Here is a 26,507-nt window from a genome sequence, read left to right as displayed (position 1 = left end):
CAAGGGTTGGGTGTCTTCCTTGATCTTCCACACCTCCAAACTCACACATATGATTTTCCACAAATCACTTGTTCATCCCAAACACTCTTCAAGTCCAACCCTTCTCATTTCTGCAAACACTTGCATAAACTCATTCATTTCCTAATCGGGCTATGACTGAGCTTGCCTAGGAAATGATGCTCATTGGCCTTTCAGTGACCTCCAAAGGAAAATAAAATTTATATACATTGTACAAAGGCTACATGGCTTGATTCCCAGAGGCTATTGAGAAGAAATCAAAGGACGTCAAGCTGGAACCATGTTTGGGCCTCTCAAACCCTTACTCAGGCCGAGAGCTTGCAAAATTGAAAACTCAATTCAAACATGCAAATAAACTAACCAAATTGCTCCCTAATAACTACAATAACATATACAAAACAACAAGAAAATAACATAAATGCAATCAATCCATTAGGTATGGATTGTTGCTCTAATTCTTCAAAAATGCTATGTAAAACTCAAAAAAATGGTCTCCAATTTGTATTCCAATCTACTCCAGGCGTTCAACAACCTCATTACATTCATTCTTAGGGATTTTATATTCCATTTTTTTCCTAACTAACTCTCCATCGGTTTCCTAACCAACCCTTTGCTCAAAAATGCAAAAAGTTGCAAAAAGTTGTGAAGCAACTTTGACAACTTTTGCCAAAAAGTGTATTTTTGTCTTACATGCTTTGTTTTCTCCTCAAAACTATCTAGGATGACTAAAAACCATTAACATTTCCCAATTTCAAACAAGGATATTCAAGGCATTTTTCATCTAAATGAAAGATTTTGCCATTTTAGGCTTACAAAGGCTTACAAGACAAAATTGAGCAAATGCATTGTCCCAAGGACATTCAACCTACCAAAGCATTACAAAAACATATGAAGACCTAAGAGAAGACTCTTATTCACCACTCCAATAAATAAGTGCAGAAGGTTCTAAATCAATTTGAGGACATCATCTAGTGATGAAACACCAACTACATTGCCTCCTCAATGCGCCATAAGTCATCAAATTGACTTTATACCCAGAGCTTCTTTACCCAATAAGGTAGCTTATAACATGACACCGGATCAAAACAAGGATATATCCAAGAAAATACAAGAACTCCTAGATAATGGACTAATCAAGAAGAGTATCAGTCCATGTGCAGTACCCACTGTTTTGGCTCCAAAGAAGGGAGGTACTTGGAAACTTCGCACTGACTCTAGAGCCATAAACCGGATTACTATCAGATATAGATTTCCCATCCCAAGAATTGAAGACTTGATGGATTTTTTGGGAGGTTCTAAATACTTCACCAAGATAGATCTCAAGAGTGGTTATCACCAAATCAGAATAAAGGAGGGTGATGAATGGAAGACAGCCTTCAAGACTACAAAAGGACTCTATGAATGGCTTGTTATGCCATTTGGACTCACAAATGCCCCTAGCAAATTCATGAGACTTGTGAATGAAGTACTCAATGACTACATTGGTAAATTTATTTTTGTTTACTTAGATGACATCTTAATTTTTAGCAAGTTTAAAGATGAGCATCTTAAGCATATAGAAATTATCTTGAGTAAATTATGTGATGAACAACTAACCATCAATTTGGAGAAATGTGAGTTTATGAAACAAGAATTGGTGTATCTTGGGTTTGTAGTCTCAAGAAGTGATTTGAAGATGGATAACTCTAAGCTAGAAGCCATAATCATTTGGCCTACACCTAGGACAGCAAGCGAAGTGATAAGTTTCCATGGCTTGGCTCAGTTTTATAGAATGTTCATCAGAGGGTTCGGTGAAATATGTGCACCCATGCTTGAGACAATCAAGGGAGGTGTGAGAAGAAAGTTTGTATGGACAAAGGAAGCACAAAGAGGTTTTGATCTCCTGAAGACAAAGGTGGCTACTCAATCGGTACTTATCCTACCAAGCTTTAACAAACTCTTCACAATTGAATGTGATGCAAGCAACATAGCGATTCGAATAGTTTTGAGTCAAGACAATAGACCGGTTGCCTTCTTCAGTGAGAAACTCAATGATACAAAGAAAAGGTATTCCTCCTATGATTTGGAATTGTATGCACTTGTCTAATCACTTAGGAAATGGAGGAATTATTTTCCACCTAAGGAATTTGTGGTTTACACTGATAATCAAGCTCTTAGCTTTCTTAATTCTCAAGAAAAGTCAAACCATAGGCATATTAAATGGGTAGAGTATTTGCAATCATATAACTTTACCATCAAACACAAGAAAGGATAATGTAATAAGGTAGTTGATGCATTGATTAGGAGGTTACTAACAGTGCAAGAAGTGTAGCTAAAAAATATTGGAGTAGATAGCTTCAAGAATTTGTATGAAGAAGATGAAGATTTTGTTGTTGCCCACAAGGTTTGCCAAGGTTTTGGAAACCATTTTCACAGTGAATATGCAAATTACACCTTGCAAGATCAAATTTTGTTCAAAGGAGGATAGCTATGTGTGCCTAAAGGGTCTATAAGGGAAAACTTGATGCAAGAGAAGCATAATGGATGTTTGAGTGGACATTTTGGTTTGAACAAGACTTTGGAACTTGTCCAAAGATTCTACTTTTGGCCTAAAATGCAAAAAGATATCAAAAGATATGTGGAGAAATGTGTGGTTTGCCAAAGAGCTAAGGGTACATCTTCCAATGCTGGTCTTTATCAACCTTTACCTATTCCCAACCGGCCATGGGAGTGTGTAAGTATGGAATTTGTGGTTGGTTTGCCAAAAACCAAATCAGGTTTTGATAGCATCTATGTTGTGGTAGATAGGTTTAGTAAGATGGCTCATTTTTATCCATGCAAGGTCACTCATGATGCCAGCCACATTGCTCACTTGTTTTTCAAAGAGGTTATTAGAATTCATGGTTTACCTATCAGCATTGTGTCAGATAGGGATGCAAAGTTTATTGGTCATTTTTGGAAGACTTTGTGGCAAAGATTAGGTACTAATTTGTCTTTCCATTCAGCCTATCATCCCCAAATGTATGGTGAAACTGAGGTGGTCAATAGAACACTTGAGAATCTACTTAGATGCATAACAAAAGAGTATGTTCAAGCTTGGGATCAGATCATCCATCAAGCTGAGTTTGCCTGCAATGATAGTGTGAATAGGTCCACTGGTAAAAGTCCATTTGAGGTGGTGTATGGAATTCATCCTAGAGGATTTTTGGAGCTTAGAGGTGTGAGAAAGATGGGACAGAAGAGTGGACATTCCTTAGACATGGCTCAATCAATGCAAGAGGTTCATGAGCAGGTTAGGACAGCCCTATTAGACACTACTCAAAAGATCAAAGACAAAGTGGATGAGAAAAGGAAAGATATCCAATTTTCTATTGGTGACATGATGATGGTTCATTTGAACAAGGTAGGACTTCAAAAAGGTGTCCCTAGTAAGCTTAAAATGAGGAGGATAGGTCCTTGCAAAGTTTTGGCCAAGTATGGCAACAATGCATACAAGGTAGACTTACCCGGTGATATGGCTTTGTCACCCATTTTCAATGTGGCATATTTGGTGTAGTATAAGGGCACACTTCTAGCAGAAGATAGCAGAGTTTCAGAGGTCTCTCAAGAATTTTCAGACCTGCCCTTACCAGTTGCACCCATTCCCCAAGCAAAGAAGGTGTTAGATTCTAGAATTTTGAAGAAAATAAGTCATACCACCTACATGGAGCACTTGGTCAAGTGGCAGCACCTTCTAGCATCAAAGGCTACGTGGATACCTGAGGCAGACTTCTCTAAGCATGAAGGTCCATTTTCTTTGTTGCCTCAAGGAGTCACTTGACTTCTTTTCTTTGGGGAAGTATGGTGCGAAAGCGCCTAGTTTTGAGCTAGTTTTGGTTGGTATTTTGAGTATGTTGGTATTTTGCATAGAGATTGCATTAATTATATGTTGTCATTGATGTCAATTGAACCGGTAATGGTATTTATGTTATTTTCGATATTGTTGTTTTTTATATTGGCTAGTAACCCATAAAGAGAGCTTTGTGGAAGATGTTCTAAACCTGTATGTTAAGTTTGTGAGATAAACCGCTGAATCGGTGTAAAGGGTTAAACCTTTCTATGTATTGTAACTGGTAAACCCTATGAGTTTTTAAACCCTAAATGATCAAGTTTGTTGGTTTATTATCTGATGAGCGGTAATGATGAAGACATGTGTGATCATTGAATGAGGATATGTTCAAATTGTTTTGGCACGTTTGTTCTTGTCTAGGGAAGGAGCAAAGTGGATTGCATCTAATACATAGTGTGTAATGAGTTACAAAGTCCTATGAAGCAGTGATCATGGAGTGGTTGGACTTTTCTTGAAGAATGTGAAGAGATTGTCAGGATTTCTAACGGTCAAGATTGTACCGACTTGTTTGTAATCTTGATGATGAGAATTAGGTTTTTGTTGTGTTACTGACCTAATTGATTTCTATTTTAAGATTGATGAAGTTGTTGTAAAGGTTTTTGGCAAGATTGGTAGAAAATCTGTTGAGTGTGTAGTTGCCCAACCAGTGAATGGATCTGCACTTTGAGTGAAGGCAGATTGAAGCATAGAAGGATCTGATCAAGCAAATGTAGTGCTACTTAGATAGATCAAGAAAACCTGTTATTTTCTAACAATTAAAGAAGAAGTAATATCCCTTAACCGGGTAATCTCTAACGAGCTTGGTTACTCATTAAATCCTCTAACAAGGTGGTCCATTATCTTGGATTTTTAAATCCTCCAACGAGGTTACTCCTAACAGGGTATTGTGTTTTTAATCAAGGCATATTTGTAAATCCCTTAACCGAGTGATTCCTAACCGGAATTAGTTCTTAATAGGACTTATTGTAAAGCTTTAACAGGCTTGGCTCCTAATAGGGCGAACTTCAAAAGAGTTCAGATAGCTATCCTTGTGAGTCTCATCTCACCATGGTTTTTACCTATTTGGGTTTACCACATATAAACATTTGTGTCAAGTGGTGAATGTTTTTGTGGATGTGATATTATTTGTTGATATGGTTAATTTTTGATAAGGCATGTTAAGTAGAAGCATTGAGAGATGAATATGTTGAGTTATGATTAAGCATTGTTGATATTCACAAGATTGAAGTTGTTTATTGTTAAAGTTGTCATAACAGTCAAACCGGTTGATGTCAAGTATTCTTATGAATATTGATCTTGACTGAGATATGTTTACTTTGTTTGACTGATTTTTAGTTTGGGAAATTTGTATCAATTTTTCAATACACTGATTCGCACCCCCCCCCACTCTCAGTATTCTACCGAATACTTATTCTTTCATCATACCATCAGTTTTGAGTCAAACTTCTTTATTTTGGTGTGTTTGTTCATAGTTTGGTTTCGAGTGGTGAATAAGAGTCTTCTCTTAGGTCTTGATATATTTTTTTAATGATTTGGTAGGTTTAATGTCCTTACGACAATGCATTTGCTCAATTTTGTCTTGTAAGCCTTTGTAAGCCTAAAATGGCAAAATCTTGCATTTAGATGAAAAATGCCTTGAATAGCGTTGTTTGGAATTCAAACATGTTAATGTAATGATTTTTAGTAATCCTAGATGGTTTTGAGGAGAAAACAAAGCATGTAAGGCAAAAATGCACTTTTTGGCAAAAGTTGTCAAAGTTGTTTGACAACTTTTTGCAACGTTGAGCAGCTTTTTGCATTTTTGAGCAAAGGGTTGGTTAGGAAACCGATGGAGAGGTAGTTAGGACAAAAATGGAATATAAAATCCCTAAGAATGAATGTAATGAGTTTGTTTAATCGCTGGAATAGATTGGAATACAAATTGGAGACCATTTTTTTGACTTTTACATAACATTTTCCAAGAATTAGAGCAGCAATCTGTACCTAATGGATTGATTGCATTGTTGTTATTTTCTTGCGGTTTTGTATATGTTCTTTTAGTGCTCAGGGAGAAATTTTGTTAGTTTATTTTCAGGTTTGAATTGTATTTTCAATTTGGTTAGTTTAAACTTGCTAAAAATTAAGATGTCATCTAAGTGAACAACAACAAATTTACCAATGCAGTCCTTGAGTACTTCATTCATGAGTCTCATGAATGTGCTAGCATCGTTTGTGAGTCTAAATGGCATAACAAGCCATTCATAGAGTCCTTTTGTAGTCTTGAAGGTTGTCTTCCATTCAACACCCTCCTTTATTCTGATTTGGTGAGAACCACTCTTGAGATCTATCTTGGTGAAGTATTTAGCACCCCCCAAACAATCCATCAAGTCTTCAATTCTTGGGATGGGAAATCTATATCTAATAGTAATCCGGTTTATGGCTCTAGAGTCAGTGAAAAGTCTCCAAGTACCTCCCTTCTTTGGAGCCAAAATGGTGGGTACTGCACATGGACTGATACTCTTCCTGATTATTCCACTATCTAGGAGTTCTTGTATTTGCTTGGCTATCTCCTTGTTTTCATCCGGTGTCATTTTATAAGCTTCCTTATTGGGTAAACAAGCTTTGGGTATAAATTCAATTTGATGACTTATGGCATGTTGAGGAGGCAATGTAGTTGGTGTTCCATCACTAGTAATGTCCTCAAACTGATTTAGAACCTGTTGCACTTCTTTAGGAATGCTCACCTTCTTCTCCTTGTTGTCCTCTTTTGGCTTCACAACAATGGCAAACCCCATTCCTTCTCCCTCCTTGAGTGTGTATATGAACTCTTTCTCACCATCTAGTAGCACATTAGGACCTTTGGATATGCACTCTACTTGGTCTCCTATGAACTGGATTTTGTAGGTGGTTCCATCCTTTTGGAAGGTATAAGCATTATTCTCTCCATGATGTATTACCTTTCTGTCAAACTGTCATGGCCTACCTAGGAGTATGTGGAAAGCATCCATGGGCAAGATATCACACAATATTTTGTCTTTGTAACCTCCAATGGTGAACTCAGCCCAAGTTTGTTCATTTACAAGAACATGTTGCCCCTTGTTGAGCCATGTAACTCTATAGGGATCACTATGTGGTATTCTTGGCAAATTGAGCTTACTCGTCGCTTCCTCTAACACTATGTTGTTTGTGGATCCTGAATCCACTACCACTCTACATACCTTTCCCATGATCTTACATTTTATTTTGAACAAGGATCTCCTTTGGTTAGGTTCCTCCTTAACCGGTTCTTTGATCAAGACTCTCCTTATCATGAGGTTCTCTCCAACATTTGAATCCAAGCTTACTTCTGAATCCTTCATGTTTGTTGCATCCTCTTGAGCATAATTTACTCTCCTCTCACCTCCTTGGGATGAAGAATACTTCTCAGGGAACCTATAGGCCGGGTGTCCAAGTTGATGGCAGCTGTAGCACTTCATGGTGGCAAAATAGGACCCTCTTCCTGGTCCACTAGACCTTCCTCTACTAGAGTTGCTATATCCCCTTCCTCTATAGTTGCTCTTGCTATTGGAATCCCCACTTTGCTCAACCAACTTGGATTCCCTTCCACCAAAACTACCTCTCTAACCTCTGCCATCTCTTCCCCTACCTCTGCCTATGTTTCTTTGTTCTTGTTTCTTCTTTCTTTTTTCCTCCACTTTTAATGCCAACTGATAGCACTTGTGCATGGTGTTGTGGCATAACAAGCTTAATTCCTCTTGAATATTCCATCTCAAGCCATTTAAGTATCTGGCTACCTTGATCTCAGATACAACTTCTGAAATTCCTCAGTATAGCTGCTCACATCCAAGTCTCTTTGCCTCAAATTTTGTCTCCTCTTGTGCAACTGGATTTCATAATCTTCAGGGATGTATGCCTCTTTCGCCCTGGCTAACATGCCCTTCCAAGTAGCTATGGAGTTCTTGCCCTCTTTTTATCTCTCTTCTTGAATAAATTTCCACCAAGTCAATGCTGCCCCTCTCAATCTAGACTTGGCCACCTTTACCTTTTGTTCCTCACTGATTCCATCACATTCAAAGTGGTTCTCCAATCCCTCTATCCATTCCAGGACTACCTCGGGCTCCATTTTTCCACAACAAAGTGGCACTCCTTCTAGGTATTTTCCTCCTAAGGCTTTAATTGCTTTAGCAAAAGGTTCTTCAAGTAGAATAGGGTCTGGTTTAGGAGTCCTATCCTCTTCTACAACTTCTCTGCCCTTCCCCTCATTGACCTTGATTGTCACTTTCTGAGTTTTATCTTCAACTACGTCTAGTTTTCTCTCTAGTTGTAGTAATCTTTCTCTAAGGAGCCTATTTTCTTCTTCTTGGTCTTCTACCTTATTTTCTATCTCTGCATTGGTCACCATCCTTAAACTATTCTCTCCTACCGATTCAGTGTGTCATATGTTGGCTTCTTCCCAAATCTTGGAAGCTCTGATACCACTATGATGCAAAGGTGTCCTCAAAGAGACTTAATTCCTTGTTTAAGGGTAGTCAAGTGCTTTCCTAGTGGGATTTATTCATTTTTCATCTAGTCTACTAATCATTTTAGACACCTCAACTCTCTAAGAGTGCTCCCAATCAAGATGTGCTCACTGGTTGCTCAAGCATGGTTGAGATTCACAAGGGTAAGTCCAACCTTCCACTCTTAAACTCTTAACAAATGCTTGAAGAGGTTGTAGTATATGTTTGTGATGTTTTTAAAGGATAATCAACTAGTTTTGAGTGAAGTTTTGATTCATTTCCTCATCGCTCCTTCCTTTTCTTATTTTCTAGGCCTAGTAGCCCTAGAGCCCCAATTAGCCCTACCTAACCAGTTTTTGTGGATTTTCTCACAATTTATCCAAAGACCCAGATAAACACTTTTCTGATAAGGATACCCTTTTGGAATTACTTTCCAATTTATGAGGTGAGGAATCTCAATCTGATCGTACATGTACGGAACCCGAGAAATGCTTGTTTTAGGTGGTTTTAGGCTTGTTTTAGTCTTTTTCCAAGGGTTAGGTGTCTTCCTTGATATGCCACACCTCCAAATTCACACATATGCTCTGCCACACATCACTTGTTCATCTCAAACACTCAGCAACTCCAACCCTACTCATTCCTGCAAACACTTGCATAATCTCATTCATTTCCTAACCAGGCTATGACTGAACTTGCCTAGGAAATGATGCTCATTGGCCTTTCAATGACCTCCAAAGGAAAATAAAAGCTATATAAACTATACAAAGGTTACATGGCTCGATTCTCAAGGGCTATTGAGAAGAACTCGAAGGACTTCAAGCTGGAACCATGTTTGGGCCTCTCAAACCCTTACTCAGGCTGAGAGCTTGCAAATTTAAAAACTCAATTCAAACCTACAAATAAACTAACCAAATTTCTCCCTGAGAACTACAAGAACATATACAAAACAACAAGCAAATAACATCAATGCAATCAATCCATTAGGTACGGATTGTTGCTCTTATTCTTGGAAAATGCTATGTAAAACTCAAAAAAATGGTCTCCAATTTGTATTCCAATCTACTCCAGGCATTCAAAGGCCTCATTACATTCATTCTCAAGGATTTAATATGCCATTTTTTTCCTAACTAACTCTCCATCGGTTTCCTAACCAACCCTTTGCTAAAAAATGCAAAACGTTGCTCAACCGGTATGTTTGTGTCTTTGGAGGTATTTGGGATTCTGAGATATTTCAATGTTTATCCAATTGAAATCACAATTGGATCACCGGAAGAGTTGTCTGCAAAAAGGGAGACTTACCTACACAGGAGAACATCCAGTTGTTATCAGAGAAGATACAATTAGTATCAGTGTCAGCTTCAACACTTGATATTAGCTAATTGGGGTCAGAATAACTTTTGCATATCAAAGGGGAGATGATGCAGTTTGATTGGCAAGTAAGTGGTATTCACTTACACACCTTTCTGCAAATTGAGTGCTTTAACAATTAGTATTAGCTTTGCATACTCAATTGGTTTCAATTGATGGTTAATTCCTCCATCTCAAGACTTGTAACTTGAGACAATGTACCAATTGGTATCAAAAGAGGAGATGCATCTAGTAAAGAGCAAAAGGGGAGGAAAATATCTAACTGTAGTCACATAAATCTGTCCACTTAATTAAATGAATATTTAGCATTTACTTGATTATTTAACCATCAATAAATAATTAATTTAATTAATATTTAATTAATTCACCTTAACCCTCTTCGCCTATTAATTAAATAAATTATTCAATTTATTTGATTTAATTCACTTAACCAAATTCAGACCATTAATTAAATAAATAAATCATATTTGTTTAATTAAATCTTCTCTCACATTTAAATAAATTAATATTTATTTAAATCCCCCAAAATCCCATCTCTCACATTTAGATAAATTAACATTTACATTTATTTAAATCACCTTTATCCTCCACCCAATTGCATTTTCCTACAAATGCAAGTTGCACAACTATTTTAAATAAATAAATTATTTATTTAAAATCCTATTTATCCTCACCCACTTGAAACCTTTAATGGTTTCCCTTAAAGTCTTCAAACTTAATGGCTACCTTCTAGAGTCTTCTCAAACCTTTAATGGTTTCCCTTAAAGTTTTCAAACTTAATGGCTTCCTTCTAGAGTCTTCTTAAGTCTTTAATGGTTTCCCTTAAAGTCTTCAAACTTTATGGCTTCCTTCTAGAGTCTTCTTAAACCTTTAATGGTTTCTCTCAAAGTCTTCAAGCATTTAATGCCTTATCTTCCTTTTTCTCATGTAAATAAATTAATATTTATTTAAATCCAAAATTCACATTCACATTTAAATAAATTAATATATATATTTAAATATCTATCAAAATGCAAATTACACCATTTAATTGAAATAAATGATTTTATTTTAATAAAAAATCCCAAAATTCCTCCCACTTGCATTCTCCTACAAAATCCACTTGCATGCCTAAATCCCTTCTAGATTTTTCTAACTCCTTCTAATTAGCCTAATCTATCCTAATCATTGTCACATTCCTAAATAAAAGGAAGTCACTTCTCAAAAACCTCCAAAGTCTTCAATAACTATTAAAGGTTTTATGTCTTCAAATGGTTAACCTCTAAAGTCTTCCAAACCATTAAAGGCTCTTACATAACCATTTATGGTTAACTCACTTCTTACCTTTGGTTAGAGACTTTCCTCTAGCTTAACCATCCTTTTGACTCATGGGTCTCTTCAAAGCATTTATTTCTTTGACTAAGGTAACCATTTAACCCTTGCACATTCATTTATCCCTTGGATAAAAGGAATATCCATTAACCTAACCCTAACCCAACCCCCCAAGGTAACCATCATGTCTCATCAAGAATTTAATGCTCATTATCTCTCCTCTCAAGCCTCCTCATGTTACACTTGTCAACATGGGATTGGGTTGAAAGTCTCACATGGATTGAATATCTTTCAATCCTAACCCTTGTTAAGATTGTTCAATCTTAACCATTCATTTCCCCATTTCTTCTATAAATAGAACCCTTCTCCTTAAGAAAAGAAGGAAGCATTAGAGTATTATTGTTATACTGGTATTAGCATAGAACTTTTTTATAGCATCACTATCTGCACTTTCATAGAATTTTCTTATCATATTCAACCATCTTGAATCTCCATATGGCATCCATGGCTAGTGCTAAAAGTTGAGAGCTACACTCATGTGGAACTTGGAGAGGAGAGGAACAAGGGAGGAGCAACTATGAGCATCTTTATTAGCATTTGGAGGAGTATAGTTTATCTATTCTATGTTTGTATGCTTTCTATTTCATTCTTAATATCTCTCTTGATATGCCTATTTAGGATAATCTTTTGTTGCCAACACTAACATTTGTTTCTTGTGCCCTTGTGTGTGTTGTCATTGAACACTTTTTCTAATCCTTTTTGCAGAGCATCATTTGGTGAACCCGACGTGAAAGAATAGAATTTTGCTTTTAAATCAGCTTTCTTTTTTTTTGAATAAGCCTTTTTAGTTAGTTGTTTAGAATGTTTTTTTTATTAAATGGTTTCTTTTTTAGAATATACTTTTAAATTAGTTGTTTAAATTTTATTTTTTTAATTAGTCTTTTAGAATAGATTTTTTTTAAGTTTCTTAAAATAGTTTTTATTTAAAATTAGATTTATTTTTTTTAAGTAGTCTTTAAATTAAGATTTTTCTAAATTAGTCTTTCATTTAGTTCTAATTTAGATTTTAAATGAGTTTTTAATTTAGTTTTTGATTAGATTTAAATTAGTTTTATTAATTTAGATCTATTTTGTTTGTTAGTGTGATTTATGTTAATATGATTAATTTAATTTTGGGTTTACATCTTGTGCAAGACATAAGGAGCGTCTTTCTAACATATTGTTGCAGGTGTTGAAAGTGTCAAATTTGCAAATTTTTCCTTAACATGTTCTAAATTGGAAAAATTGATCAATCCTAGGATAGTCATTCACACATTACTATCTTGGACTAAAATGAACAAACAAACTTTGCTATCTTGGTCTAAAATGAACATTCACATCTTACAATCTTGGCTAAAACGAACATTCACACTTTGCTATCTTGGTCTAAAATGAACATTCACATCTTGCAATCTTGGCTAAAACAAACATTCACATCTTGCAATATGGGCTAAAAAGAAAGATCAACTTGTTATTTTTCGAGTTTAAAAAGAACAATCATTTTGCAATCTTGGATAAAAACTAACACTTCATTTTGCTATCTCGGCTAAAAAGAACACCATGGTTGTTGGAGCAACATCTCCAAGTAGAAAATAGATCACATTGTGATGATGGGTTAAAAAGAACAAGTGTCTTTTGTGTTTGGCACGCTTATGCAAAATTTGTAGAGTGGTCCTACTTCTAACACACACTATCCTCTCCCTTGGCTTTCGTGGTCCTAGGTGCAAGAGAAAAGTGTTAGTAACACTCAAAAAGTTAATCTTTTTAAGAGAGGTCTGCCAAGAGACACATCACTCTTGGGAATGACCTCGCGTGGTAAATCCTTCGAACCGCTATAGAAATCAGGTGTGAGTGAAAGTTGTAGCCTTGGGTATAGTTGTTCCTACAATGTAACTTGTCGAAAGGACAAATGGGCCCCACCACAAGTTACAAGGCTCTTAAGTGAGTCACTGCAGAATGAACTTATGTCCAAAAACATCAAAAATTACTAAACACCTTTATGTAGAAGCCCACCTATTCTATTGATTGAGGATATTTGTGAGAAGTTTAGTGCAAGAGCATAGAAGGTTTTGCTCCCAAGATACTCACCATACATATTTCCTTGAGTAGAAACATAGCTTTTTGAAAGGTTACTTGTAGCCTAATAAAAGTGGTGACTCCCCCATCATAGGGATCATCTATTTGTTATGCTCGTGCAAGACTTAGTATATCACATCCTTACCTGCCACGGCGGGATTCATAAGGTATGTAGTACCAAAGTTGAAGAAATATCAAGATGTGGGCTGAAATTATCGCAATTGGCCATTTGACCTTAGGGATAAAAAGTGTTTGAAGTGTCTTCATTTTGTGTCAAGACCAATAATAAACTGAGCTGACTTCAGGCTTTTCAGAAAAACATACTCAAAAACATTTGGAAAGAAAGGGTCATAAAAAGTCCAAAGATTGGGTTGATCTAGACCCACACTTATTTGTGCCTTTTGAGGCAACATTCTTGTGTTTGTGTGCTTGCTTTGTTTTCTTGTCAAAGAAAAATCAAAAATCAAATTCCAAAACAAGTATTCATCCAACACAAAATTTTCAAAACATTTCCAAAATACCAACAAAGGTCAAAAACAAAGTGCAAAACAATAAAAAGTATCAAACTATATGACCATTCTTCACATCTTGAGAAAGAAGAATCTCCATCAACATATCAACTTGAAGAAAAGACCAATGAGCTCAAAGGCTTTTATCAAAAGGAGGAAATTATTCTATCTTAATAGACAAATCTTTGTCTCTCATAGAACCTTCTTACATCACATGCGTCTATATCTTCAAGGAAAAACAAACGAGTTTGATCAAGAGTCATTAAATCGCAAAGCTTTTACTCAATATAGAGCTTTGAGTTATCATAAGAACAAGGGAGGCAAAATCAATCCCGCCTTCTTTCCAGACATTTGCATCACATATAACTCAGCTAGGGAAGAACCACCAACCCCTAAACAAGAAGAGGAAGAATTTGTTCATTTTGTAACACAAAGTTTCTATTGAAGTTAACATTTCATTCATTCTCACATTCACACATCATCAATCCATTCCAAATCTCAAAACATCAAAAGGTTTTTTGTCCTAAGTTCTATTTTGATATTGCTTGAATCAAACACAATACATCACTTTTTAGAGTGTCTTTACATCTAGGATAAACTCATCCTAAGAGGCATTTCTACGCAGGTTAAAACTAATCTATGAGTGCATCCTCTCATTACTAGGTAGTTGGGTTTGTAACACATCTCAGATCTCTCTAAACTTTATCACATCAAACATTGTCAATCAAACACAACAAGCAAAATTCAAGAAAGAACTTTGGTACCATCTACCTTTAGTGCTAGAGATTCATATGCCAAACACTTCAGCAAACATCAATCTTTCATTTCATCACCAACCCATCATAATTTTCATCAAACTTCAACAAAAACTTATAAACAAAATGGCTCAAACCAGATCCAAATCTAGACAAATAGAGATTGAGGAAGAAGAGGAGGAAAATCCCATTGAATTCCAAGAAGCCCTTGGAGGAAACGCAAATGATGAAAATCCAAGTACTCCTACTCCTGTAGCAATAGAAAAGGCACAACACAACCCTCTCTTCAATCGACTTTTTGATGAAATACTCAGGAGCAATGTTGATGCTCACTTTTTAAGACTTGCTCAAGAGGGGGCTAAACTACCCTCTGACTTTGATGTTGCACAACTAAGACAAGCATCATAACGCCAAAGTCGTAATGAGGATGAAAGAGGTTGAGATCACATAAGATATAGCCTTCATCAAGATAATCCCCCACCTCCTCCTCCTCCAAATGAAATAGACATGTTGCGGAAACAAGTCAAAATTCTCGTCCAACAACTTCATAGTGGTGTGAAAACCAATCAGTTTTCACTTAATGACATTTGCCCCTATCCCTTTGATAGGAATCTTCATATGCCACCTTTTCCATGAGGGTTTGAAACACCCAAGTTTGAAAAGTACCAAGGAAAAGGAGACCCCCGTGATCATGTTAGAGAATTCCATTCAGCTTGCCTCGAAGTGGCATAGGAGGACACATACCTAATGTGACTTTTTCCCCAAAGCTTGGGAGGAACAACCACATCATGATTTTCCCGATTACCAGGTGGCATTAGGACATTTGAAGAACTCGTCTAGAAGTTCCTGGCACATTACTCACACAAGATTGAAAGAGATGTCACCATGGCTGATCTATGTAACACTATTTTCAGTCTTTCTGCAATGAAGGCATCAAATGTCTAGCAGACATTCTCTTCAGTTACCTGAACAAGAACTAGTGGAAATATTTATTTCCAACTTAAATGAAGAAATGGAATTTCACCTAGATGTCAAAGACACAGACTCTTTCAATGACATGATCACAAAAGGTTTAAAATGTGAACGGGCTCTCATCAAAAAAAGGCTTATCAAGATATATAATGAGCCAAAGGATGGCCCTCGCCCACACTTCAATAGTGACAAGCCTAACTTCTGGAACAAAAACAAAAACGTCGTCAACGACGGGCTTGTGGATGTAAGAACTATCAAAAGTGCACAACCTATGGTTTGATTTGTAGGACAAAACCCCCCACCCAAGAATAACACAGTTGCTCCTCCAAATCAAGGACACAATACATCTCAAGAGGAACCTAGACAATGTCAACAAAATTTTAAACCAATGAACATATGCTCCCTTAGGGGAACCTATTGAAGCGGTGTTCCGTCAGTTGCTTTCTCAAAATCTGGTGACCTTACCCAAAACATCAAATTACAAACCTCAAGTTAAACCTTCATGGTGGAGGGATACGGAACATTGTGATTTCCATCAAGGGAAAGGGCATAAGACAAGAAAATATCACAGATTGAAAGATCTTATTCAGGATCTTATTGACCAAGGTGAAATTGAAATCGAAGGACATGACCCAAAAACAACAAACAATGATCATCTCATGTTCAAAAATCCACTTCCATCACAAGATCAAAGGGGTCCTTCCACTTCAGGGAGACACACAGATACCACTGATTATATGCAAGCCGCGTATAATTACATTGTGAATCACCTATATGATACCAGTGAACAAATTGCAACTATTACCATCAAAAATCCCAGCTCCACTTGCAATGTTGTTACACGTTGCGGAAAGATTACCATAAAAGAAGCTCCACAAGGCACCCCATCTATCCCAAAGTAGTATAACCTTGTGGAACAGTTAGACAAAATGTCTGCACTGATATCTATCTTAGAGCTATTGCACCTATCCCCATCTCATAAAACAATCTTTGATCGATCTCTCCAAGAGGCGTTAGTCCCTACAAACCTAAATACAGATCAGTTCCAAGCTATGGTTGGAAACCTAAGATCATCACCTTGTCTCACTTTCTCTGAAAGTGACAATGCATCCTTCCAACAACCTCATAATGCCTCACTCCACATTGAAGGGTTTATCAACCAACATAGGATCAAGCGAGTCTTGATAGACAATGGAGCAGGCCTGAATATCTGTATACTACAATTGGTCACAGCATTGGGATATGCAATTGAATCAGTGGATCCCCGTAAGAAGATAACAATCAAAGCCTATGATGATGCAGAGAATTCATCCAAAGGGGCAGTTGTGCTACCGATCCGATTAGGCCCAGTGGTGAAGCACATCATCTATCAAGTTCTGGACCTTCCTCTACCATATAATTTGTTGTTAGGAAGACCTTGGATACACACCATGCAAGTCATTCCATCCACCTACCATCAGTGTATCAAGTTCCCGCATAATGGTGTAGAAATTACAATCTTGGGCGATGCAAATCCCTTTGCATATTGTCACAATATCAATCATCAATTAGAGATTACTGTTCCCAACAATAGAGAAGCCATCTCATCCACCTCATACGTAAATCCAACCTCTCTTTCCAGTTCAAACACCACTATACCCAAACAAGATAAGCTCAAGATGAAAATAGCAAAGGAAGGTCCTGGGGAGTACAATTTGAGTCAGCTCTTTTGTGTTGGAAAAATGCCTACTTCTCCTAGAACTCATGGTAAACCTCAACGGTTACTTAAAACACCATTGGTCAAACCAATATGCACTTTGACGCCTTTCATCCTTGGAAAGAGTTAAGAAGAAGAAACCATAGATGAGGACTTTGCAGAATGGATCTATAAAGATTCCATCACCATGGACATTCCACAAGCTAAGCTTCCTACAGATCAATATGGCAAAGGCCTTCTCATTATGCAAAGAATGGGTTATGATGGTCAGAGTGCTTTGGGACCTTGCAAGCAAGGACGACATGAACCATTGCAGCTGGAATTAAAACCCAAAGATAACATAGGCTTAGGCTTTCAAAAGGAGATCCTTCCTAAACTCAGATTCAAAGGAAAACCTAGCAAACCTCTATATCAGCCTAAAACTCTAAAGAGGTCACCTTTGATTATATCAGTAGCACTACGCACCATAGCAACTACCCCATTGAGACTAAAAATCCCAGCAAAACCATCCACATCACCAATCATCCCACCAACCAAACCATCAACCCCATCAGCAACAGTAATAACATCAAAATCACCATTAGCAGCAACAACTATATCAAAACCCCTAGCAGTATCGACAACACCGGCAATTCTAGCAGAAGCAGTAGATTCAACAACATCGATACTCCCCGTATCGGATTCTTTGATCCCCATAATCCTTCCTATAGCACCGATCATTTCATCTACAATGGTACATCAGCTGATCACACTTGCAGTGTTTAACTCAAAGGATATCCCAGTATGGTATACCAACCGGATACTGGAGAGTGACTCAGAAACTGACTCACATGAGTGGGAATTTGATTTCATCTGGCTTAATAATTCAGATGAGGAAGACACATCACTACCTCCACCTCGCAAAGACATCTTTATTTATGGAGAAGCACAGGCAAAGACCTCTTGGGTTCCTGAACTGGAAATATCTTCCACAGACCCTACGTCACATCCTACGCCTGATTCTAACAGGGAGAGTACCATCAACGATCTTCACCACAATGTCTTAAACCTCACTAACACATCTAACAAACTTAACCTAATCGATGAGGTAATGCCCATTATACATCCTGAACTCATCAAATGGAACCAACCTAATCCCCCATGCCTTGATCACTTCTAAAATAATGAGGGGATCATTGACTTTTTGGAACTACGGGATAACATACCAAGTAAGGATCACAAAGTTGGATTCGCCATTGAACTTAATAGTGTAGCATACTTCGGGGTGGATGCCAAACCTTTCAGCGGCAAAAATATAACAATAAAACATGGATCTTCCAGTGAAAACCATACCGTGGCACTGTTTGATCTCACAAAAGTAAAAAGAAAGAGTGTATCCAATGGTGAAAACCTCTCTGAGGAACCTGAGGATGAAAGGTTTGACATCCTCCCCTCTAGTACACAGCAGGAATGATCAACAATCCTTATTGAAGAGACAAAAGAATACAACATGGGGACTCCTGAAACTCCTCACCACATACATCTGGCATCTCATTTGACTCCAGAAGAACAACCCAAGTTTATCCAATTCTTCCAAAAGTGCCAGATTAACTTTGCATGGTCATATGCAGACATACCTGGTCTTGATCCTGATTTAGTCATGCATCACCTCACCGTCGCAGAAGGAGCCAAACCTGTCAAGTAGAAACTTTGCAAGATGCATCCCCAGATTGCGGTACTAGTCAAAGCAAAACTTAAGAAATTCCTAGATGTTGGTTTCATTATACCAATTGATTATGCAGATTGGATCTCCAATATTGTGCTTGTCGGAAAACCAAATGGGGGCATCCATATCTGTACTGACTTCAGAGATCTGAATAAGACATGTCCTAAAGATGACTTCCCCCTACCAAACATCGACATAATAGTAAACCTAACAGCAAGACATACCTTACTTTCTCTCATGGATGGTTTTTCTGGATACAACCAGATAAAGATCACACCAGAGGATCAACATAAAATAGCCTTCACATGTCCATGGGGAACATACTGCTAGAATGTAATGCCTTTTGGTCTAAAGAATGCAGGGGCAACCTATCAAAGAGAAATGACCACCATCTTTCATGATCTGATGCATACCATAATGGAAGGTTATGTTGATGACTTATTGGCAAAATCACTAACAAGAGGTCATTTGGAAATATTAGATAAAATCTTTGATAGATTGGAACAATATCATGTTCGACTCAGCCCAAAGAAATGTGTCTTTGGAGTAACCTCAGGGAAACTTCTAGGATACATTGTCTCAAGCAAAGGCATTGAGGTCAACCCAGCCAAGGTCAAAGAAATCATGGACATGCCACCACCGAAGAACATCAGTCAACTAAGGACATTACAAGGGCACCTACAATCAATTTGGAGATTCATTGCACAACTGGTAGATAAGTGTCACCCCTTTACACACCTACTACACAATAACATCCGCTTTCAATGGGATGTCAGATGCCAGCAAGCATTTCAGATGCTTAAAGACTATCTCATGAATACACCATTGTTGATCCCACCAGATCTGAGTAAGCCTCTACTACTCTATATATCAGCAACAAATACAACATTGGGTGTACTACTGGCACAACACAATGTAGAAGGGAAAGAGTGTGTTCTGTACTACATTTCTCGCACACTGGTTGGCTATGAACTCAATTACACCCCTATTGAGCGAGCTTTCCTAGCAGTAATCTTGGTAGCTACTAAACTGAGGCACTACCTTTTAACACATAAAGTACAAATTATTGCAAATATCAATCCACTAAAGTACTTACTCAACAAAGCAGCATTGACAGGCCACTTGGCCAAATGGGTGATGATTCTAAGTAAATTTGACATCGAGTATGTGGACCGTAAGGCTATCAAGGGCCAAGTAATTGAAAATCAGTTGGTCGATGCTCCCCTCATAGGAGATCATCGTCTCATTTCCAATTTTCTAGATGAAGAGATATTCATGATCACAGCAACACAGACATGGAAAATATATTTTGATGGTTCATACGCTAGGCATGGCTCGAGGGCAGGCATTTTGTTTATCACACCTCAAGGTGACAGCATCCTGAAGTCTTACAGGCTCACATTTCCATGCACAAACAACATAGCTAAATATGAGGCCTTGATCACAGGACTCGGGCTAGCCATACAATGGAAGTTTAAAGAACTACAAGTATATGGCAACTCCCAACTAGTCATTCGACAAGAAACAGATGAATATCAGACCAAGGATGACAAACTCATGATGTACAAATAAATGGTGGACAAATTAAAAACATCATTCACTACTATCACCTTTGAGAAGATACCCAGATATCAGAATCGAGCTGCTGACGCTATGGCTACCATTGCATCTCTCCTAGATCTTCCATATAATTCAACATGCTATGAGTTCTTGGTCGAACAGCTTTGGATTCCCGCTTATGATATCCCCAAATCTGAGATGATATGTCGCCTTATTGGTTTTGAATCCCCATAGTACAGTTAGTTCTACACCTACCTCCGCGATCACACCCTTCCTCCTAACCAGCGTAAAACCTTCATTCGCCAAACCACTCGATATACCATTATTGTTGAAACCCTATACCAATGCAGTCTTGATGGTACTCTCCTTTGATGTCTGGAACAGGATGAGATAACAAAGGCCTTGAAAGAAGTACATGAAGGAATTTGTGGAACTCATGCAAGTGGTCCATCACTAGCCAAGAAACTCATGTGCACTGGATACTATTGGCCATCAATGGAAAAAGACTCATACTACTTTGTCAGAAAATGCAAAAAATACCAAGTTCATGGAGACCTAATACATGCACTAGCACAGGAATTGCAACCCATCACAACACCATAGCCTTTTTGTCAATGGGGACTTGACCTTGTGGGTAAAATCCATCCATCTTCATCCAACAGCCACAAATTCATTATTACAGCCACCGAATACTTCACAAAGTGGATCAAAGTTGTTCCACTTACCCAAGTCACCGGCAAGCAGATCGCCTCATTCATCCTTGATTACATCATCTGTCGGTATGGTGTACCCATGTCCATCATCATAGATAACGGTCTTCCTTTCAAGAATCAAGATGTCTGTGAACTTTGTGAGAAGTTTCACATCCAACACCACTTTTCCACTCCCTATTACCCACAACGAAATGGTCAAGCTAAAGCATCAAAAAAGAACATATTGAGAATCCTCAAGAAGATAGTCAATGATGTCGGTCGTGATTGGCATCTTCAATTAAATCCAACACTATGGACATATCGAACTAGCATTCGAACCCCTATAGGTGTAACGCCTTACTCATTGGTCTATGGCGCAGAAGTCATCCTTCCTATTGAAGTTGAAATACCATCTCTATGGGTTTCCTTGCATAATCTCATAGATGACGAAGCATACCGAGTCTCACGTCTCCAATACTTAGAGCTACTTGATGAGAAGCAACAAGCTGCATACAATCACCTCAAAGCCTATCAACAGTGCATGAGCAGAAGTTATAATCATCGAGTTAGACCTCATAAATTTGAGGTAGGTGATCTTGTTTTTAGGGAAAATCCTCGTAACCAACCAAACAGAGAACATCAGGTAAATTTTGAATCAAACTGGCTAGGTCCATATGTTATCACTGTTGTATTTGGGTCTAGGGCATATCAGTTGGCTACTTCAAAAGGAAAACCACTAGCAGATCCAATCAACAGCATGCACCTCAAAAGGTTTTATACATAAGTTGCACAGAACATCAGGCTCCCATACATACCGCAAAAACACCAAAAACATTCAGATAAATGTCCTGAAGAAAATACAAAAACATCAAAATAGTAAAGAAAAATCATGCATCCAAACGGTGAACAACCACTCCGGTGGCACCTTGGGTAAATGTGATGGTGAAAACCTAGCAAACAGGCGCCACTCGTAAAGGCAATGGCTCCATTGCCTTTCAAACTTTTTTCGATCACGTTCATTTCAACAATTCATCCATCCGTCCAAACCATGGCTTGTTATTGATCTGCAATCAAGGATAGTACTTCATGCATCTCACATCCCGCTTTTTCATAGTCATGTCTAAACTGGGGGCAATGCCCTTAATCTATTTGATGGAAGTGGATTATACATCACTTATGATTCATTAAGTTCTTCATTCAAATCTGTCTCACAAAACTCCAAAAATATTTAAAACAATCATCAAAATACCAAAAACATTGGAAAACTATCTCACAAAATCCAAAAACATGATAAAACATCCAAAATCAACCAAAAACATGGCAACACTTTGTACATACATATTCAAGAAGATACCAAACAAACATTGTGAAATACTCAAATGATGATCACTTATCATATCAACCTATCAATCAACATCTACACACAAACTGTCTTAACAAGGATGCATCCTTCCTTACCAAAACAAAGACAAGATGACATTTTCTTTGACAAGAAAATTATGTTTAATCTATTAGATACTTGGTTAATTTGTAGGTTATTTATTCATTTATATCAAGTTCCTACGCTACTCTGGGATATCCACAAGTGATTAGAGTGGTCGGGATGGTTCCTAAGCATTGTTTGTATGTCTTTTGCGAATTATTCCAATGAAGTTCTGGGGCATGCACTAATGGTGTCTACGTGGGAAGTTCACTAAGTTACATGATCTTATGCAAAATACAGTCATGGATCACTACGACTTGCTGACTACAGCGTATACCTCGACCATATGAGCATGAATCATTATGGAGGGTCCATATTCTTTATTTATTTATGCTGCTTGTTTGCAGGTACAATACTCCAAACTTGATTCCTACTGCCTCGTCCAAGATTGATACTACCATGCTCAATGATGAAAAATAAAGCACTATGGATCGTCATTTCATCTCATTTGTATATATTGCATTCCATCCATACATACATTCATCAATAGTTGCATATCATTCATACATATTAATGACAATGGGTACATACTCTATTTTCCTCTTCTTCCATAGGAATGAGTCATAGGTTGTCCATTTCTTCTATCTAACATCGAATCCCTCCCTCACCCTCCCTATCTTGATCATCAACATCATCATACCCTACATCATTTCCCATCAACCCAATCAAGCAAGTTACTCTATCTGCACAGGTGCATCAACTCACGCACACCTAGACTATCAACAGATACTTTGATCAAGTATCTTCTGGTCTCAACAAGTAATCGATCATGGCAAACCTAGACTACAACAGGTATTTCTCATAATGACCTAGTCTCAACGGGGCTGCTATGATTCACCACAACCATCCATCACAATGCACACACCATCAATTGATTAACCAATCAAACACAATCATAATGGACAATTACATCAATTGTCTAAGTCTCAACGAGTATTTTGCTTCATATACCTTGACTTCATCAGACAATTACATCAATTGTCTAAGTCATATCAGGTCACTTTGATTCACTTACTCAGACTTTATTTTGTCCAAGCCAACAACTGGCATCAACTGTCATGCTTTGACTCGACCAGGGCAATTAAACCAATTGCACCAGATTGTCCAACTATTTTGATCAATTATATAGCATCAATCAAAAGCACAACACCACATTTGCACCGTGACCCAGTGTACTTTCGAGGCTTGCCATTTCTCCGTATTCACTCTGTTTTCTTCCATTCTTTCACCATTATTGCTAATTTCTTCTATTCTACTTCCCCTCTACTTCTCTTTTTTTCGAGAGAGATCGCCCGATTTTTCAAAAAAAAATCGGCCCATCTCTCGAGGGGGCATACCACCCACTAAATTATAATTTATGGGGCATATTTTTTCACACCTATTTTTCTTTCTTTGAAATGATGCGATAAAACCGCACCGTCTCAAAGAGGGGCAAATGTAGTCACATAAATCTGTCCACTTAATTAAATGAATATTTAGTATTTATTTGATTATTTAACCATCAATAAATAATTCATTAAATTAATATTTAATTAATTCACCTTAACCCTCTTCTCCTATTAATTAAATAAATTATTCAATTTATTTAATTTAATTCACTTAACCAAATTCAGACCATTAATTAAATAAATAAATCATATTTGTTTAATTAAATCTTCTCTCACATTTAAATAAATTAATATTTATTTAAATCCCCCAAAATCTCATCTCCCGCATTTAAATAAATTAACATTTACATTTATTTAAATCACCTTTATCCTCCACCCACTTGCATTTTCCTACAAATGCAAGTTGCACAACTATTTTAAATAAATAAATTATTTATTTAAAATCCTATTTATCCTCACCCACTTGAAACCTTTAATGGTTTCCCTTAAAGTCTTCAAACTTAATGGCTTCCTTCTAGAGTCTTCTCAAACCTTTAATGGTTTCCCTTAAAGTCTTCAAACTTAATGGCTTCCTTCTAGAGTCTTCTTAAGCCTTTAATGGTTTCCTTTAAAGTCTTCAAACTTAATGGTTTCCTTCTAGAGTCTTCTTAAACCTTTAATGGTTTCCCTCAAAGTCTTCAAGCATTTAATGCTTTGTCTTCATTTTTCTCATGTAAATAAATTAATATTTATTTAAATCCAAAATTCACATTCACATTTAAATAAATTAATATTTATTTAAATATCTATCCAAATGCAAATTAAACCATTTAATTGAAATAAATGATTTTATTTTAATTGAAAATCCCAAAATTCCTCCCACTTGCATTCTCCTACAAAATCCACTTGCATGCCTAAATCCCTTCTAGATTTTTCTAACTCCTTCTAATTAGCCTAATCTATCCTAATCATTGTCATATTCCTAAATAAAAGGAAGTCACTTCTCAAAAACCTCCAAAGTCTTCAATAACCATTAAAGGCTTTATGTCTTCAAATGGTTAACCTCTAAAGTCTTCCAAACCATTAAAGGCTCTTACATAACCATTTATGGTTAACTCACCTTTTACCTTTGGTTAGAGACTTTCCTCTAACTTAACCATCCTTTTGACTCATGGGTCTCTTCAAAGCATTTATTTCTTTGACTAAGGTAACCATTTAACCCTTGCACATTCATTTATCCCTTGGATAAAAGGAATATCCATTAACCTAACCCTAACCCAACCCCCTAGGGTAACCATCATGTCCCATCAAGAATTTAATGTTCATTATCTCTCCTCCAAACCTCCTCATGGTGACACTTGTCAACATGGGATTGGGTTGAAGGTCTCACATGGATTGAATATCTTTCAATCCTAACCCTTGTTAAGATTTCTCAATCTTAACCATTCATTTTCCCATTTATTCTATAAATAGAACCCTTCTCCTCAAGCAAAGAAGGAAGCATTAGAGTATTATTGTTATACTGGTATTAGCATAGAACTTTTTATAGCATCACTATCTACACTTTCATAGCATTTGCTTATCATATTCAATCATCTTGAATCTCCATATGGCATCCATGGCTAGTGCTAAAAGCTGAGAGCTACACTCATGTGGAACTTGGAGAGGAGAGGAACAAGGGAGGAGCAACTATGAGCATCTTAATTAGCATTTGGAGGAGTATAGTTTATATATTCTATGTTTGTATGCTTTCTATTTCATGCTTAATACCTATCTTGATATGCCTATTTAGGATAATCTATTGTTGCTAACACTAACATTTGTTTCTTGTACTCTTGTGTGTGTTGTCATTGAACAGATTTTCTAATCCTTTTTGCAAAGCATCACTAACAATGACTGGTAAATAAAAGGAGGTGAGAGATCCTGACAGTGCCCTTTGCCATTGTTGTCAAAGGGGGAGAAGGATTTTGTAATATATCGCATACGACATGTGTGAGAACCCATGGATTATACAAAGGGAAGATTTGGATCACACAAAGGGGGAGAGAGACTATGTAGTATGTCGGATACTACATCTGTTGACATCAATGTTGAAGGGGGAGATTGTTGGCATTGTGTTGTCATTGATGTCAACCGGTATAGAAGGACAACCAATATGGGAGCATATTTGACATGAAGTCATTGAGGTCAACTAGTGTTGCGGGTCATTGTTGCCTTGATGATGATTGTAATGGATGACTTCATGTGTTGTCATTCATGGAACATGTATACACAAAGATATATTCACATTTCCATTGTAATCTTAGACAAACCAGTATCACTTCTAAAGTTACTTGTATTGCAACTGGTATTGGATGTTTAGTTTATGATGGTTTAGGGAGTGTCAAACTGATATATGCAGGAATGGCCCAACACCAACGTGAAGATTCAGCGGAAACCATCAAAGAAGCAATGGAGGACAATCGGTTTATGTATTGATAGTGGTTAACTCTTAACCGGTATCGATGTTCCAACCTATATTCATTGATTGTGTGATGAGTTATCACCAGTCGTGATGAGTTACCCCTAAATGACAAATTTGGTGGCAATTTGTGATAAGTTATGTTTAAT

This window comes from Cryptomeria japonica, chromosome 1 (assembly GCF_030272615.1).
Source record: "Cryptomeria japonica chromosome 1, Sugi_1.0, whole genome shotgun sequence".
In the NCBI taxonomy this organism is placed as follows: Eukaryota; Viridiplantae; Streptophyta; class Pinopsida; order Cupressales; family Cupressaceae; genus Cryptomeria; species Cryptomeria japonica.
Note: the sequence above shows the minus strand (reverse complement) of the source record.